At 39.1% G+C, this 15,324-nt stretch overlaps 1 protein-coding gene across 1 annotated transcript in view; it reads left to right on the forward strand.

Annotated features, from left to right (window-relative positions):
• LOC126262874 (uncharacterized) overlaps positions 1–15,324 on the forward strand; it is an 81,439-nt gene that overhangs the window by 37,936 nt on the left and 28,179 nt on the right. The window lies entirely within an intron of this gene.

Consider the following 15,324-nt stretch of genomic DNA (forward strand, 5'->3'; position numbering starts at 1 on the left):
AATCAAGGTAACAAGGGACCCACGTCAAAAACCGGGTGCAGTTGCAAGTACATTCAACAAGACTGCAAGGCGCGTAAACTCGCGCTGCACAGTGGCACGTCGACTGTGTGAGGGTGATGGGTAATCTCATTGCCAGGTAGTCAGTACATTGTGTTGAAATGAATTAAATGCCATGGAATGAAATTAATACTTTTATAGGGATCAAATGAATGAAGACGCAGTGACATGATGTCAGTGCTTAGCTCAGGCTACAATATAATAAACCTGTAGTCACAACTGAAAATTTGTACCAAGCTGCGACTCAGACATGGACTTTCTGGTTATCGCGACCAAATGCCTCAACCATTTGGTTGTTTGAGTTCGCCCCGTTCGAACTTTCGCAGTCACTGATGCGCCTATAGTCCTACTCTGAGGAGACAAAAGGCATGCGATAGCGATGTGCACGTAACAGATAGCGGTAGTATCGCGTACACAAGGTATAAAAGGGCGGTGCACTGGCGGGGCTGTCATTTGCACTCAGGTGATTCATGTGAAAGGTCTTCGAGTTGATTATGGTCTCATAATGGAAATTAACATATTTTGAACACGGAAGGGTAACTGGAACTAGACGTATGAGACATTCCGTTTCGGAAACCGTTAGGCAATTCAACATTTCGAGATCAACAGTGTCAAGAATGTGACGACAACATCAAACCTCAGGCATTACTTCTCACCAGGGGCAACGCAGTGGCCGATGGCCTTCGCTTAACGGCGACATTGTCTGCAGCGCATCTCTTTTGCTTGTGACCATATCGGTTGGATCCAAGATAACTGGAGAACCGTGGCATGGTCAAATGAGTCCCGATTTCGGTTGGTAAAAGCTGTTGGATGGATTCGAGTGTGGCACTAACCCCACGAAGCCACGGACCCGTCAACAAGTCACTGTGCAAGCTGATGGTGGCTCCACATTCGTGTGGGCTGCGTTTACGTGGAATGGACTTGGTCCTCTGATCCAACTGAAACGATCGTTGACTGGAAATAGTTATGTTCGGCTAGTTGGAGACCATTTGCAGCCGTTCATAGATTTCGTGTTCCCAAACAACGACGGAAGTTTCACTAGGACACAGTTGTTTGCGATTGCTTTGAAGAACATCCTGGACAATTCTAGCGAACGATTTGGCCACTCAGATTGGCCGACGTGAAACCCATCGAAGATTTATGGGACATAATCGAGAGATTAGTTTGTGCACAAAATTCTGCGCTAGCAACACTTTTGCAATTATGGACGGCTGTAGAGGCAGCATGGCTCAATATTTCTGCAGGGTCTTCCGCAGACTTGGTGAGTCCATGCCACGTCGAGTTGTTGCACTACTTCAGGAAAAAGGAGGTCCGACACGATACTTTGGGGTATCCCCTGACTATTGCCACCTCAGTGTGCATCGCTGACGTCAGCTGGTGTAGACTTATGGAAAATTTGTATGACCACGCATTACGCCGTTACTGGAGAACGAAATCTACTCTATAAAAAACAACAACAATTGGCTCCGGAAGATAGATCTTGCGCAATACAGGTAGCTTTGTCGAGCGATATGGGGCAGTGGTTAGCACACTGAAGTCACATTCGGGAGGACAACGGTACAAACCCGCGTCCGGCCACCTTGGTTTAGGTTTCCGTGATTTCCCTAATCGCTTCCCTTTGAAAGGGCACGACCGGCTTCCTTCGCCATCCTTCCCTAATCCGATGGGACCGATCACCTCGCTGTGTGGTCTCTTCCCCCAAACCAATATGCGAACCAACAGGTCACTCTGTTCGTCCTTGAAGTCTAGGGTGACGTAAATAAAGGCGTACAGATTGATATCGTGTTCCTTGAGTTCCGGAAGGCATTCGGTACAGTTCCACACTGTCGCTCGATTAACAGAGTACGAACTTACATTATGTGATCAAAAGTATCCAGACACTCTCAAAAATATACGTTTTTCATATTAGGTGCATTTTGGTGCCACCTACTGCCAGGTACTCCATATCAGCGACCTCAGCAGTCATTAAAAATCGCGAGAGAGCAGAATGGGGAGCTCCGCGGAAATCACGTACTTCGAATGTGGTCAGGTTATTGGGTGTCACTTGTGTCGTACGTCTGTACGCGAAATTTCTACACTCTTAAACATCCCTAGGACCACTGTTTCCACTGTGATAGTGAAGTGGAAACGTGAAGGGACACGTACAACACAAAAGCTTACAGACTGACTTCGTCTTTGACTGAGAGACACCGCCGAGAATTGAAGAGGGTCGTAATGTGTAATAGGCAGACATCTATCCAGACCATCACACTGGAATTCCAGACTGCATCAGGATCCACTGAAAGTACTGTGACAGTTAGACGGTAGGCGAGAAGACTTGGATTTCATGGTCGAGCGGCTGCTCGTAAGTCAAACGACACCTCTCTTGGTGTAAGGAGCGTAAACAATGGACGATTGAACGGTGGAAAAACGTTGCGTGGAGTGGCGAATCACGGCAGACAATGTGGCGATCCGATGACAGGGAGTGGGTATAGAGAATGCCCGGTGAACGTCATATGCCAGCGTGTGCAGTCCCAACAGTAAAGTTCGGAGGCGGTGGTGGTGGTATGGTGTTGTCGTGTTTTTCATGGAGGGGGCTTATACCCCTTGTTGTTTTGCGTGGCACTATCACAGCATAGGCCTATATTGATGTTTTAAGCACCTTCTTCCATCCCAATCCAAGACCGGGATGGCGATTGCATCTTTCAACACGATCGAGCACCTGTTCATAATGCACGGCCTGTGGCGAAGTGGTTACACAACAATAACAGCCCTGTAATGGACTGACCTGCACAGAGTCCTGACCTGAATCCTATGGAACACCTTTGGGATGTTTTGGAACGCCGACATCGTGCCAGGCCTCATCGACATCGATGCGTCTTCTCAGTGCAGCACTCCGTGAAGAATGGACTGCCATTCCCCAAGAAACCTTCCAGTACCTTACTGAACGTATGCCTGGGAGAGTGGAATGTGTCATCAAGGCTAAGGGTAGGCCACCACCATGCTAAATTCCATGATTACCGATGGAGGGCGCCACGAACTTGTAAGTCATTTTGAGCCAAATGTCCGGATACTTTTGTTCACATAGTCTATCTAGTATCAGGCCTTATTTGTGATTGGATGTAGGCCTCCCTTGCCGATAGCATGTAACGCTTCGTGCTTAACGGAACATTATCGCAAGATGTAAAGAAACTTTTGGGATTAGCATAATTACACTGAGGTGACAAAAGTCATGGGATACCTTTTAATACCGTGTTGGACATCCTTTTGCCTGACGTAGGGTACCAGCTCGATGTGGCATGGAGTCAATAAGTGGTTGGAAGTCCCCTGCAGGAACATGATCGTGTTGAGGAGATCACTGAAAGTTAAAACACATCTGTCTAAAGTTATTGTAACGTAAATATTTGCGTCCTGTAAAGTATTTTAGTGGAATACTGATGTTTTATGTGAGTAATATATTAAATAAACACAGCACTCTTGACACACGTTAACAACAAGGGATATGATGAACACTTGCAATTCCCGCATTGTATTTTTATGTTCACTGACCAAAGATGTGAGATGCAGTCATTATGGTGTAGTGACAAAAATAAGAGAGAATAATAATAATAATAATAATAATAATAGGTAGCTGAATCTGAACCCTGCTTGCTTACAATATCTGTCGCAGGATCCTTTAATTCCTCCGGGACTTTGTCATCGCAGATACGTCGTAACAGGTGAGACCAGTATAATGCAATAGATCCCTAAAGTGTTGCAGGTCTGACAGATTATCCACTCAAATGTCTACCAGAAGATACAAGAATTATCCCATATAACATGCTGATGAAATGAATTAAACAGAAAAATAGCAGATACTATTGTAAACTTTGGAGGTCTCCAAAGGAAAACGGGTTACTTGACTTGAATGTAGTTCATTTTCACGTCTCTGATTTTTCAGTATTCTGAAGCTTACGATGCTGATGATGGCGAATTTGACCATACGTTTCCCCCTTCTCCGATAACGTTCCGTTGCAATTTGACGTCCTTCTGACCAGTGGTATTATTTCTACAGCGTTTCGAAAGTTTAATTATAATCACCCTGTACATCTTGCTGGGAATGAGATGATCAGTGACAGAGCACAAGCTTGGATTGAATGACAATGGGGAGGAAACGGCTGTATTTTTGTCAGGGAACTGACAACTGACACATCACTTAAAGAAAATCATTGCTGCAGACAGCAGTCAGAATAGTTTGCGATTCTTTCAGTATGTCGTTGGCAGACAGACATACTAGCATTAGCGTCTCTGACTAAATACTTCTTTACATACCAGAGTAGATGACATTTAGGCATAACAAAGGTGGATAATTAGTTCAAAAGTCGAAAGGCGGCTGTTGAATGTATGGTATCACGGATCGATAACACCCTCACCGGCGTCTCACAGTTGACAATGGAAACGTACGTTTCCGACAGATGCCGATAGCTGTCGCGTGTGGTCCCGACGGATCCAATGACGAGCGCCTGGTAGCCACACATTCAGCGGCTCCGACTACGAGCACCCTCCGACGCCGCAGTGTACAATGGTCTGCGGCAGATCCGTGGCCCTCTCTCAGTCGATCTTCGACATTCTTCAGCCTCATCCAGCCTTCGACAGTTCGCTCTTGCATTTGCAGCGAGAGCCTCACACTGCACACAGGTTAACTGTAATAGCTGGACTTTCTTTTGCAAAGTTTCTTCGCAATGCTTGTAGAAAGCTACAAGTTGAGTAAAACTTCTGTTTACTGTGTTTACGTGTTCGCTAATCATTTCTGTTCCTGTCCGTTTTTCCTACGTTGACACTGGCTGCACCACTCACTAGTCCACTCCTCCTTGCCGTTTTCTACGAAGCAGCACACAGCAAACGTCCATGTCAGTTTGTAGTACACTTGAAACACGTATGTTGTGTGGCGGCGATGGCGAGACATTGCAGAGTCTCTGACCAGAGAGCTATTTGTCGTTCCTAGTCTGCACTTGACCGCGCGAGAGTTCAGTTGCGAGTTAGAGTTCGAGAGTAGTAGGGCATACGAGATGACGTAGTCTGTGGTAGTGGCGCGCGAGAGATAGTCACAGTTGTGTGTGAGGAATCGGCGGGCATCGACATGGCACTCTGGTCAAGATTCAGGACGAGGTATATTTTTAAATAAGGTAATGAAGCAGCATTGCGCACATCTAATAATGTATTGTAATTGTAACTAATTTGTTCAAGAATCGCCCAATAATAATTTTGTTTTCAAACCAAGTACTTTAACAAACAAACATTTTATTGAAAGAATATTTGCCTTCCATTTCCTCAAAGAAAAATTTATTTAAGTTCAAAGAATATTTGCGATGCATTTCCTCCAAACTATGGCGAAAAATAAGAGCAGATGCAGTTTTACTGAGGTAAGAATTTGAGTTTAATTATTGCACAGGGCCTAAGATCGACATTTTGGTCTATTTGTGTTTTCATTGTCACTGAGATTTCATTATCATTGAATTGTGTTACATTTTTGTGGGCAGCTTATACCTGGGTCAGATTGCTAATTTTTATTTAATTGTCATTGTCATTAAATTTATTTGCTGGGAGGTTACACTTAGCTCGATTTTCATTGTAATTTAAAATATTGTGTTATCAAATTTCTCTGAGGAGGTTACACTTGGCTCTATGTCTATTCACATTTAAAATATTATCTTTAAAATTTTGAGGGGAGGTTACACTTAGCAATATTCCCATTAACATTTTTTAAATATTGACTTTAGAAAATTTTGTGGGGAGGTTACGCTTGGCGACACCCGGTCCAGGATCGTATTTCGTTGAGAATCTTCTGAAACGTAGCCAGATATCTGCTCTTATTTACTTAATATAATTAGCATTTGGCGCAACGCTTTTACTAATTTGTGAATTTCTTTCCTCAGATCATCGGCAATTCTTTGTTCTGTTGTATTTGTGTTTGTTGCTTTTTGCACTGTGCTTATTTGTTTTGTGAATAATTTTGACTATTGTAAAAATGCCGCGAAAGACTGTGAATAGTGTATCGCGAGGTATTGTGAATGAAATTTCCGACTTAAACAACATGACCGATAGTAATTCTGACACGCAGTGTAATGATGACAATCCTGCGTTCACCGCCAATCAGTGCGTTCCAACCTCTAATGATGATTATTATCTTACTGATGAACAAGCGAACTCAATTGTCTCCTCTGTTAATTTGACGACAATTGATGACGCGGGGCGTTCTGTTGGAATGTGCGCTGCCCAGCTTAACACACCCGGTTTGGAAAATTCAAGTGACGAACAGACAAATTTTTCTAATGAAAATGAACAGAATACCCAAAGTAGGACGGATTTATTTAATTCGGAAATAGTGTCTGACAGTGTACGTCCGACTGATAATCCTTTTTGTAAATTGCAGAATGACCAAATGGTCACACAAAGCGCGACAATTGCAGGTACACCACTAACAGCACTGAGAATAGAAATGCTAATTTTGGCTCGAATCAAATTATGGCACTATTGCTGCAACGAGTTAACCAAATTAATGAAAAACTAGACAATAATGATGCAAATTTCAAACAACTTAATGAAAAACAAGACAATCTTAATGAAAAATTAGACAACAATTCTAGACAGCTTAGTGAACAGATCAAACAGCCTAATGAAAAACATGACAGCCTTAATGAAAAATTAGACAACAATTCTAGACAGCTTAGCGAGCAGATTACAGCCGTTGCCGCGCAGTGTCATGATACTAAGGAACAGTTACGCGAGGAAATTGAGGCGTGTTCAAGAAAAAGTAGCGAAGAAATTAGATCTGTTGCGCAAGAATTAAGGGAAATGCAAACAGCTATAACAGAAACACTTAGAGACGAAGTTAGCGGAGTCGCTAAACAATGCTCTGAAAAGGCTACACAATTACGCGACGAGTTTAAAGCAATGACAGCAGAACTTTCGCACAAAATGGATGAAAAGATTGACACGAAATTCGAGCAACAGAACACACAGATTGACGAACGTTTTAATCTTCACATACAAAACAGTGATACGCGTTTCCGCAAATTTATTCAGGATCAAAATAAAGTAAAACGTCAAGTTATGGAAACAATCACAGCACAAAGACAAGAAGACAAACGTAAAATGTTTGCGAAGGCAAAACGTATGTAGACAACAATATTGCTACAGTGTCCGACGAAATTAATACCATCAAACAGTCGAACACAGAATTACGTGACGAAATTTCCGATCTTAAATCGAAAACAGACACATACACAACCGATTTTCAAACAGTGACCGACAGACTCGAACAATTAGAACTAACACAGGGTTCCGATGTCGTCAAAGCTGACGTTAAAAAACTGAACGAAACTACACGTAAATTGCAAAAACAGATTAATGCCACTGACACTAAAACCGATGATCAGGTAAAAATACTGACTGAAAAATGTGATGAATTGGCCAGTCGTATTGACGTTATTGAAAGTAATAATGACAGCAAATCAGACGATACCTCACCGGTTTCATTTAATCAAACACCTGAATTTCAAAATCTACAGCAGACAATTAATGAGATCGATTCGTCTAATAACACGTTGCGTAGAAAGTTGTCAAGTTTACAGCAAGAAGTAACAGAGATGAAAAATATTTCAGTTAATAATACATCACAGCAGACGCCACTCTGCGAACATTTGTCAGACTCGCGCAGCGCGTATAATTTGGGTAATCTACAGAGAGTACGGGACTTAGATTCCGAACAATCACAGTTCAATAGATTCTCTTACAATCCTGATCCTGTTCCATCACACAGAGACGATAATTTTGATTACAAACATTTTCTGTCAGTGAGAAAATTTAAAGTGTTTAATAATGACAGAGCACAGATACACGATTTGAACTGGATACGTCGATTTATTTTTGTATTTTCAATAGCATTGCCTGTAATGAAGAAACAACAATTAGCATGGATACAGCAATTTATTTCTGAATTTTTACCGCCATTGCCTATAACACGAAAGCTGAAAATTATTTGCAGTGCGTAATAGACCTCAGGGGATTCATTACGCTTTAATGAATATGTGCCGTAGCGTGCATAGGGCCCCGAGCTGTAGTAGTGCTGTTTCATCTTTAGTTTTCTGCACTGCTGCCTTCTCTTCTACTATCCTTTATATCTATCAAAACAGCTCTTTAACTATTGCTCCACCTAGAATTAAGAAAAATGACTGATGAAAACCCGATGTGACAAGTTATGCCGATAGTGACAGTTTTCTTTAGACACGCCCGTAATGACAGCTATCGCCGTTATAATAATAACAGATAAAATTGTAATCATCAGTATGTGTAAAAGTAACAACAAACGAATTTTTTGGTAACAATAGATGTTTTTCACCACAATAGCATGAAAGTCAGCCGCTTAGCATACCTAACCAACAATGCAGTCTACAAGGTCAACCAAGCTTTAATGTTTCGCCGCGTACACGTATAGTCTCAGCTCCAACAAACAGTAACGCACGGCAGCAAAGAAATAACTACGTACAGACAACACAGTATTTCAATTCGTATCGCAATGCACCGTATAGGAATGACTATCACGACAGACGTAAAAATGATGAGCACAATTATCAGCGTACATATAATAACAGTCGGTCTTACCAACAGCAAAATCATCCGCAAGAACATATTCTCATGAATGAACCCGACAGTAGGTATCATCCAGAGCGTAACACATCTGGAAGAAGTAATAGAACTGTTCAAATAGTAGAAATGCCACAGCATCCTCCTGAAAATAGTAACACGTCAGATAGAATTTGACTAGATACAGTACAGATCGCATCTTGCAGTAACACAAGCACTACCTTTGACACGCAAAATGTTGTTCACGAAAATGCTATTACTTTTGACGACATCAGAGACACTCTTTTGCAGGAAAGACCAGTTGTTCAGAAATCCATTTCACACCATGTCATCGAAATTAAAATTGGTTCATCGAAATTTTCAGCAGTAACTGATTCTGGATCACCTATGTCAGTAATAAATGAGGAGACTTTCAACGAGTGCAACAAAGAGAATACTTATCCCACATTACCATTAGGCAAAACGAAAGTGAAAGGAGCAGTATCGAGTAAAGGAGTAGACGTTAAATTACAGACACACTTATCATTTTGTATTGCAGGTCACACATTTCACTCAAATTTTTGGATTGTTCCCTTATTGACAACAGACGTTATTTTAGGTACTAATTTTCTCGTACAACACGACGCAGTGGTTGATTTTCAAAATTCCTATTTAATGTTGAAGGATGAAAATGTGCAATTGGCTTTAGAGTTTCAGCATTCATTATCGGCAGAAGAAGAAACAATTAATTGTACACAGGTCATTTCCGTGTTACGTAACATAGACTGTAATTCCGCATTGTTCACAGACACGTACGTACATAACTACACTCCAGACGAAGCTGACTACGACGTAAAGCAGATGATTTCAGATAAAGTTAAACAAAGCAGTGCAAATACAGACGACGAACAAACGCAACTACACAAAATTCTTTTACAGCAAGCTCCAGTTTTCGACCACATTCCTGGTACTATGTCCGGATTTATGTATGAATTTCAAGTCAAACAGCACGACACATTTAAAGCTAAGCATTATCCTATTCCATATATTCACAGAGAACAGGTTAAGAAAGAATTGCAGGATATGCTTGACCAAGGAATTATAGAACCAGCAGTTAGTCCGTACATAAACCCGCTACATATTGTTAAGAAAAAAGATGGCTCACTTCACCTTGTACTTGATTCACGTCACATTAATGACATTATTATTAATGAAACAGATCGACCACAGACTTTAGAGGAACTTCTACAAAAATTTCACGGTACAGCTATTTATTCCACATTAGATTTGAAATCGGGATTTTGGCAAATTCAACTTCATCCGAATTGCAGAAAATACACAGCATTTCTCTGTTTTGGTGACTGTTATCAGTTTTGCAAATTACCATTCGGGTTAACTATTTCCTCTGCAGCTTTTATTCGCGGTTTGAACACTATACTTCCGACAGAACTTAAGGACAGAATTACGACCTACGTAGACGACATTCTTATCGCAGAAGCTAACTGGACAGAACACAATATGATTCTTGAACGACTGTTACAAACTTTTCATGTACAAGGACTCACAGTTAATCTCAGTAAATCGCATTTTGGTAAAACTTCTATAAAATTTCTTGGACACGTAATTTCAGCAGAAGGCATTGCGCCTGACCCGGAAAAACTTCAAGCTCTACGTGACATTACTGTTCCTACGACAAATAAACAATTACGCAGTTTTTTGGGCTTAATTAACTTTTTTCGCAAATTTATTCATCACTCTGCTTTAGACACACCTAGATTATGCCAATTAACAGGTAAAAACACTATTTGGTCATGAGATAAGCAAGCACATTCTGAATTTATGAACCTGAAACATGCTTTGTTGAATGCTCCACTTTTATCGCACCCAGATCTTACCAGAAATTTTTCCATTGCCACCGACAGTTCCAACACCGCTTTAGGCGTACACATTTTTCAGGAAATTGAAGAAGATGGCTCAACAGTAATTAAAAATATCGCATTTGCAAGCCGCATTTTGTCACCTGCTGAACGAAATTATTCCGTTACAGAACTTGAAACATTATGTGTTGTTTGGGCATTTATGAGATTTCGGCACTTTCTTTATGGCAGACATACCACCGTTTACACAGACCACAGAGCTGTACAATTTTTACTTTCGGCTAAATTCACTCACGACAGATTAAGCAGATAGAAACTTTATTTACAAGAATTTAATTTTACAATAGTTCACATTCCCGGCACACAAAATGTTGTAGCAGACGCACTATCTCGTTCTCTCAGCAACAATCAGCAAGACGTAGCAACCAACTTCTGCAAAGCAAATTTCAGCGTCATGTACATTCAGCAAGTTGCATTTGAAAATTTTATTTCATCGTCATTACAGGACATAGCACAAGAGCAAAGTAAAGACAATGTGTGGAAAGAAATTAAACACCGTTGGCAAGATAAGAATAATGTTACGATTAGAAACCACTACACTGTACGCAATGACATTCTGTTTCGCCGCTCTCATCCAGACAGCAACAATTGGTTATTATGCATTCCTGACGAACTAGTTAACAAATTAATATGGTATACTCATTTAAGTTATGCACATTACGGAGCAAGAAAATGTTTTCTTATACTGAGACAGAACTGTTATTTTACCAACATGGAAAAACGTATACGACGAGTTTTAGCGTCATGTAAAATTTGCCAGAAAGCTAAGTCAGACACCACTTCACATATTCCTCCATTATATCCCATTATACCTGTTAAATTAAGACATATGGCCGCAGTAGACATTTTTGGTCCAATTCCGAGAACTAACAGAGGTTTTTGCTACATTTTTGTCGCTGTTGAGCTCACTTCAAAATTTGTTACTTTCACTCCGTTACGCAAAGCTACTGCTAAAACTGTTTCGAAAGCATTTGTAAAACATTTTCTATTTCATGTAGGGCATGTGATGAGAGTAATTTCCGATAATGGATCACAATTTCGTTCTGCTATATGGACACGCATGTTACGAGCTAGAAACATTTCTCCGATCTATATATCCAAGTACCATGCTTCCTCGAACCCCTGTGAACGATTAATGAAAGAAATTGGTAAACTGTGTAGAATATACTGCCACAAAAGACATATTGATTGGGACACACACATATTCTCATTACAAGATGTAATTAATTCCATTCCAAATGAATCCACTATGCTATCTCCGTCTGTTGTACTGAAAAACGTTGAACCACCAAACAAAATTAAAGAATTAGTAACATTTCCTACATCTCGTCGATTACGACACCACGAAATAATTGACATTGCGCTGAACAACATCAAACGTGCCGCAGAGCGCCGGAGAAGACAACAAAAACAGGTTTGTACGCGCCGAGACTTTCACATTGGACAGAAGATATTAGTACGAACACACTATTTATCCAATAGAATAAAAGGTAAGTGCAGTAAATTTGAACTTCTATACGCAGGTCCATATCGAATTTGCAGCATTCCTCACCCCAATGTTGTACACGTCGAAACTCTCAGAACCAGAAAATCGAAAGGAAACCACCATTTATCCAACATAAAACCCTTTATTGAGTGAACATACTTTACGATTTATCACACTGTAATGCTATTTACTAATTTTTATGATCATTTCTGCAATTATATTCACGTGACTAATTATTGATGACTATTGTATTTTTTCTTGGCAAGTGCCCGGCAAGGTAAGGTTAGCAGGTCGCTCTTCTTCTCGTTACACATCAGACCGTGCATATTTTCCAGATGAACTTACGCATTTTATGAATAATTATGCAATTCTATGTAATGACGTATTAATTTTATCAAATTCTCTCTCCATTAAAGTCTTTAATTCTCGCCTCTAAGGTATAACACACCATTTAACTTTGACATTTTTGCCCTATGATATCTCAACATCGTGACAAACTTTGACATATTACGTTTTCTGTCATGTTATGCTGTATGCTTAATTATGTCACCATAAACCAGTCATTATTTAGAGGGTATATGATTTAAATGCAAGACATTAATCTTTGTTCATCAATTTCAGAAAGAAATGATGCGTAAAGGAAATAAATTAAACAAAAATGGGAATTTCACATACGGAATAAACGAAAGAAGATGCAAAAACCTTATGAGGAAGAGTAAATGGATCAGAATTAACAAGCATTAACAAGAATATACTATGCACATCGTAGAATAGCAGTCTTAACTAATTTTTTCTTTCAGAATACTAGGAGATTGATGCAGGCTGTCAGACAGAACTACACATCTTAGTTTTAGTGATGAAATATGCTAGAGATAAGGAATAGTTGTGTAATGAATAATGAAGCGATTTTTTTGCAGATGATAATGAATGCTGATGAAGAGTAATGATGAAGAATATGCTACTATGAATAATGAAGTTTTTCTTTACAGGTGATGAAAATAATGAAGTTAAGATAATATGGATAATGAAGTTTTTCTTTACAGATGAGGATGATGTTGAAGTTTATGTATTTATGCTATGTAGTTATTTAAGTATTTGTTGCAGTTTGTTTTGACAGTATGTTTTATATCGTATGGTATGATGACTGAAGGTTTTGGAAAGGACAGCTATGGAACACATTTTTATACACATTTCACTACCTGTTAATTCGAAGTTCACTACTTTTCAGCATAGTCTGCGTTTCTTCTTTCAGCTCAATAATCCATTTTGTATTTTTTCCAGGAGAAGCCTTTCATGATAGTTACTAAACTTGTTACTTATTAAGCCTATACTAGTACTTGCATTTTTTTTTTATTTTACCCACTTGTGTCACAATCTTGCTACAGCTGACTCATGATGAATGACGTTACACATTTTTCATTTACAGGAACAACCCAGAAGTAATTTTTTTTCTTTTTCTCTTCTTGCTTTCCTTTATAATTACCCAAAGCAATGCATTGCTAGCACAAAAACAAAAAAAAAATGTATTACCAGTCCCAAATAATGCTACTAGTTTAAGAGAGTTCTGAATAATACTGATCAGCTCTGAATAGTATGTCACTTCAGTAATGACTTCTTGATGATACAAAAAAAATATAAAATAATGCTTTGTAACTGGCAAATAACTGTCACTGTTTATTGTAATGAGGCTACTTATAATACCCATGATTATTAATGCTATGACTGTAATTAACTGATTTTTAATAATGACTTCTTAATGATGTGTATCACCAGTTTCAAATAATGCTACTCATTTAAGAGAGTTCTGAATAATACTGAATGATGAACAATGTTTTATACTATTCAATACTTGCTGGCCATTAAGTGCCGATAATTAATGTAACTAAATGAATTATGTTATTAATTATGCCATTAATTAGCTCCTGTTTTCAATAATGACTTTTCATGTTTTGGTAACTGGCCAATGAGTGCCAATAATTTGTATAACTCAATGAATTATGTTAATGCTATGCCAATAATTGACTCTCCTTTTCAATGATGACTTTTGATGAACATTATTCTGTCATACAAAATATGCTTAGTGACTGGCCAAGGACTGCCACTGTTTATTGTAATACGATTACCCATGATGCCAATAATTTAATTTTATGAACATTATTCTGTACAGAAATGGTACAGAAATGTTCAATAACTGGGCTATGAATGCCGCAAACTACTAATGTAATTCTCAATGAAGACTACTATGTGACTTCATGTCCTTCACCTTCTGACCTAACTACCTGGAATTACTGTAATATCCATTTGTCCTGTCCATCCTCATGATCATGGAGCACTATATTTGGTTTTTGCACTAATTCTATGTTGGTGTGCCTTGTAAGAGCGTGGTGTTGACACGACATGCTGTCCACCACCGTGAGCGATGAAGACGTTATTATGGTCCCACTGTTTGGTGTACCTGATGTACTGCCAAAATGATAACAGGGAATATTACTACGACATTTCAGTGTCTTGGATACGCTGATAAATACTTCTGGGAAAAGAACTGCAAATTGTCTCACTTGGTGTTGTACTTCTGTGGAAAGATATGGACTTTCAGTGCAGCTGTGTGCAACCTAAGTGTTACAACCATGATGCAATCCTTCCTATTCCTTCCCTAATTCTTGTAAAATGAAAAAGTCATATACAGTGCGTGTGCACATCCTTTCTTTTCTTAATAAGATCAATTATCCTGAAATTACTAAAGACTTCTATAGTGCATGTGCACTTTATTACACTCCTTGATTTGTTTGTTTGTTGTAGAAAAATACTAGAGAGTACTACAGCCCGTGTGCACTTTTGTCATTCGTCAATATGATTTGTACTCATTAGGTTTATTTATCGTAAAATTATTAGAGAGTTTTTCAGTGCGTGTGCACTTTATGCCATTTGTACTCATTACGTGTATATTTTGTGGTTTTCTGATATGTTCTGTACTACAGTGCGTGTGTATTTTTACCATTTATTAATATATTTTCTGATTTGCTGATGTATTCTCAACTGCACTGCATGTACACTTATGTCACTTGTCAAAATGATTTTTTACCTTTGCGTTTATTTGTTATGAAAATGCTAAAGAGTTTTTCAGTGCATGTGCACTTATGTGTTAATATGTTTTCTACTGAACTTCAGTGCCTGTGCACTTTTCTCATTTTTCAATATGATTTGTACTCATTCTGTATACCTTTTATGATATGTTCAATACTTCAGTGCGTATGCACTTAT

The sequence above is a fragment of the Schistocerca nitens genome, chromosome 6 (genome assembly GCF_023898315.1).
Source record: "Schistocerca nitens isolate TAMUIC-IGC-003100 chromosome 6, iqSchNite1.1, whole genome shotgun sequence".
In the NCBI taxonomy this organism is placed as follows: Eukaryota; Metazoa; Arthropoda; class Insecta; order Orthoptera; family Acrididae; genus Schistocerca; species Schistocerca nitens.